This window comes from Lactuca sativa, chromosome 3, assembly GCF_002870075.4.
Source record: "Lactuca sativa cultivar Salinas chromosome 3, Lsat_Salinas_v11, whole genome shotgun sequence".
Lineage (NCBI taxonomy): Eukaryota > Viridiplantae > Streptophyta > Magnoliopsida > Asterales > Asteraceae > Lactuca > Lactuca sativa.
Window position 1 is genome coordinate 222089874 of NC_056625.2, and position 4882 is coordinate 222094755.

Below are 4882 nucleotides of genomic sequence, written 5' to 3' on the forward strand. Positions count from 1 at the left end.
ATTCTAGGTCATGGGTCGTATAATTTACTTCGTGCGTCTTTAATTGGCGGGATGCGTATGCTATCACTCTTCCACGTTGCATGAGAACGCAACCTAAACCCTGATTTGACGCGTCACAGTAGACTACAAAATCTTCCGTTCCTTCAGGTAGAGATAGTACAGAAGCGCTACAGAGAGCTTGTTTCAAGGTCCGAAACGCAATCTCTTATTTGTCTGTCCATTTGAATGGTACGCCCTTTTGCGTAAGCGAGGTAAGTGGCTTGGCGATCTTAGAGAAGTTTTGAATGAATCTCCTATAGTAGCCCGCTAGGCCTAAGAACTGACGAATTTTTGTGGGCGTCGTCGGGGTTGCCCATCCTTCAACAGCTTTGACCTTAGAGGGATCCACATGAATTCCATCTTGGCTAACTACGTGACCTAGAAAGTTCACATTCCGGAGCCAGAACTCACACTTGGAGAGTTTGGCGTAAAGCTTTTCCGATCGCAGAGTTTCTAAGACTTGTCGGAGATGTTGGCCATGCTCCTCTTTGCTTAGAGAATAGACGAGGATGTCATCGATAAAAACAATGATGAAGTTGTCGAGGAACGGTCGACAAATTCGATTCATTAGGTCCATAAATGCGGCAGGGCCATTCGTCAGACCGAAGGGCATTACAACAAATTCATAATGTCCGTAGCGAGTTCGGAAAGCGGTTTTTGGAATATCCTCTTCCCGGACTTTGAGTTGGTGGTATCCGGACCGTAGATCTATTTTTGAAAAATAACTAGCTCCTTGGAGGTGGTCGAATAGATCATCGATTCGTGGGAGCGGGTAGCGATTTTTAATAGTGAGTTTATTTAACTCTTTGTAATCGATGCACATTCTAAAAGATCCGTCCTTCTTTTTGACAAAAAGCACTGGAGCTCCCCGTGGCGAGTAACTAGGTCGGATAAATCCCTTGTCCAGAAGCTCACTGACTTGGCTGGACAATTCCTGCATTTCAGCAGGGGCCAGCCGATAGGGTGATTTAGCGAGAGGAGTTGCTCCTGGAACGAGGTCGATTCGAAAATCAACCTGTCTCTCTGGGGGTACTCCCGGAAGATCCTCAGGAAACACGTCTGGAAATTCACACGCTACCGGAATATCTTGAATGTTAGTCTCTTCCTTGGTTTTATCCACTATGTGAGCCAGAAATGCCGAATCCTTCTTTCGTAGGTGCTTTTGTGCCTTAATGCACGAGATGAGGCGAAGGTTCATGCTGGGTTTGTCTCCGTAAATTACTAGGGTTTCGTGATTTGGGAGACGAAGACGAACGGCCTTCTCGTGGCACATAATTTCAGCATGGTGGGGGCTTAACCAATCCATGTCGATGATCACATCGAAACTCCTAATTGATACTGGCATTAGGTCTATTCGAAAGACGTGTTGGTTAAGGGTTAGGGTACATCCGATGTAGATTTCCCCAGTGGATTCGGTTTTCCCATTGGCCATTTCCACCGTATAGGTTTCATTTAGCTTTTGGGGTTGTTGTTTTAATAAATGTTTAAACTTATTGCTTACGAAACTTCGCTCCGCTCCGGTGTCAAATAAGATGCATGCATAAGTGTGGTTTAGGGGAAACGTATCGGCAACAACTGAGGGGTCCTGAATCGCCTCACCCTGACCCATGGCTAGCATCCTTCCTGTTCCTCCGTTTCCTGGATTGTTGTTGTTAGGGCAGTCTCGACGGAAATGCCCAGTCCTTCCACACCCATAGCAGGTGTGGCTAGGCCCTGCATTGTTGCTGCCGGTGATGACATTGTTGTTGTTGCGATGGTTGTTATTGTTGTTTCCCCGATTTTGGTTCTGGGGAGGGTAAGTCCTACAGTACCTTGCAGTGTGTCCCCTTCGATTGCAACTGGTGCACTGAAAATCCTTGCATTCTCCGTTAAGATGGAGACCGCACTTATTGCATTTGGGAAGATTACCGGAATAAGGTCTTGAAGCATTTGAAGCAGCTGAGGCTGGAGCATGTGGTGCGGCTGGAACCGGTGCGGTGACAGCGTTAACTGCCACTGTCTGCTGCTTTTTAGAGGTCTCGGGGCCCTGGCCCCTTCCTCTTATTATTCTTTCCCTTCTTGCCATCACCTTCCTTCTTCTTCTCAGCCTCCACTGGCTTCTCGCCCTTCTTGTTGTTATGGTCATACAGCTTCTTTGCCAATCTTTTTGCACTATCAAACGTTTCAGGGTTCGCAGCTATTACATTCCCTTGAATTGGTGCTGTTAGTCCCCAGATGAATCGCTCAGTCTTCTTTCCTTCCGAGGTGATCATACCCGGGCACAACAGAGATAGTTCACTAAATCTCGATATGTAGGCATCGATATTCGCATTCTGCACAATGAGGTTGCATAGCTCTTGCTCCATCTTCTGTATTTCGCCTCGCGGGCAGTATTCAGCCATTAACATTTCTTTCATCTCTGCCCACGGCATAGAGTTGGCTACAGGGAGCGTCATGGCTTCCACATGTCCATTCCACCAGGTGAGTGCTTGCTCCACAAAAGTGCAGGCCGCGAACTTCACCTTCATCTGCTCAGGGCAATCGCATATCTCGAATACCGACTCCACCTTTTCGATCCATCGCTTCAGAGTGATCACTCCTCCAGTGCCGTTAAAAGTTCGTGGTTTGGCGTTCGTAAAGTCCTTGTAGGTACATGTTTTGGTAGGTCCTTGATTCATCCCGTTGTTCGAACTTCCGGCTCCTTGCCCATTGACTCCTCCATTGTTCCCTTGATGAATTTGCGCAATCGCTACAGTGACCGCAGCAGATACAGCTTCCTGGAACGCGGCTGAGTCAACTTCAGGTGGAGTTGGTCCTGGGTTTCCGCGAGTAGGTCGGAGAGGCATCTTTCTGTCACGAAACAGAAAGATGTTGAGTGTATGTGGTTTCTGTGAGGTTGTGATCCTACTGACTAGGTGCATGGTACGAACTGGAACACTACTTCCCTTGGACATTCAATCATAATTTCTCAACACATAGCAATTTGTAATATCATAACGAAGCACGTAAAAGTTCATTAATATTATCCGCATTTGATACAAGAAAATTTTGCTCGTAAGAGCATACATGAGTGACACTAATTCGACAGCATAACGGCTCTATGAGTAGTGTAGTCACTTAAACATAGAGTCGGGGTACATAGCATAGTTCCTATCGATCTACTAAGATAAGTCTATCCCTAATCGCGATGAGCTACGTCCTACGTAGCGACGGGGTCATATGCCGAAATGTTGCGCTAGTAACTGAGCCATCTCCGTCATGTCTCCAATAACCTCATCCCTCTCATGCTCAGCTCGCATTGCCCGAGCTTCCATAGCATACAGCTGTTGTCGCAGTGCAGCGATCTCAGCCTCGGGGGAACGGTTCTCCCTTGGGGGGTTCACTGGTGGAGCGGGGTGGTCTGGTTGCGCCTCGTTCTCACACGGAGGGATATGGTTCGTATCCCCGTCTTGGCCTTCCTCGACGTCGTCGTCGGTCTCTCCAAATTCGTAATCGGTGTCTATGTATTCGTTAGGTCCGACGTCGTGTGCTTCCTCTGGATTCCCTTCTGGTTCATCTTCAAGCATCCCGTGAGCCACTAGGACTTGATGGAACTGAATACCCAGCTGCTCTCCCTCCATGACGACTGGGGGAAAGTATAAACTATCGTCACTTTCACGACTACGATATGTGGTAAATAGACGTTCTCTTTTTGGTGCTAGTAGGGTATAGTTTTAGGTTCCCTAGCTATCCCGATCTCATCAGGACGTGTGTTAGTTATACTTTGGAGAGAGTGTAGTTGATCAGGCTACATCCACTCCTTGGTACCACTAAGAACAGTCCTGAATTTAACCGAGATACTAGTATTATTTTTGTTTGGTTCGGCGTTATGTTCCTATTCCTAATGCAACCAAGGGTGTTTTATTTACTTGTTTTGTTCAGAGTTATGTTAGTCCCTCTTTTTGGTTTATAGTTGCATATCAATGTGTGGCTAGACATGCTAGTTCACTATAAACAAAGCTCTGATACCAACCTGTCACACCCCCGAACTAGAAAGCGGAAACATCCGAGGGTTGTCGTGACTTAATTGAATACCATAACATTGAATATATATGAAACATAACATCATTCATCAACATGCATTAATATAGTACAACTGAATAAGTTTACACTGAGTACATTGTTTTAACATTACACTCCCAAAAATAAATTGTTCGGTTCATAGATAAACAAACTGCTAGCCATCACCGAGTACATTTTTCCTTCGGTTTACTTGTTAACTGAGAATACAAGTAATTTGAAAAACGTCAACATATGAAATGTTGGTGAGTTCATAAGCGGTATTTGAAAAGCAATGTTTTGTATTGTTTTGAAAAACTACTAGAAAATCCGATATTTTCTGAAAAGAGTTTATGAAAAAGTTTGTGAAGATCCATAAGTATGCTTGTTTGTTTCTAAAGTTGTAAAAAAAATTGTTCATTAAACTTGTGTACGTTTCGAAAACCGTATGTATTGAAAAACCCTAGGAAAACCCGATGTTTTCCTAATGCTTTGAATTCTATGTAGCTGTAAAACCATCGCGGCGTGTGAAGTCATTGATTCCAGGCGACGTCGGATTATTGCGCATGGTGAATTGCTATAAACACGCGTTACGCAAACGACCAGTTTACAACTATACTAACGATCCCGTAGGCGTCGTCCGTACTATTCACGTAATCCAACCGCCCTGACTTTGAGTAGTCCCATATCCGAAGAGAAAGAGGGCACGAAGACCTCGATAACTCCGTTAGCCGGTTGGGGATAAAAAAAAGTGCGAAGGGCCCTTGACCCGACTCGCATTAAAATAACCGACTTTACTAGCAGTACCAAAGGACCCTTGGGGACC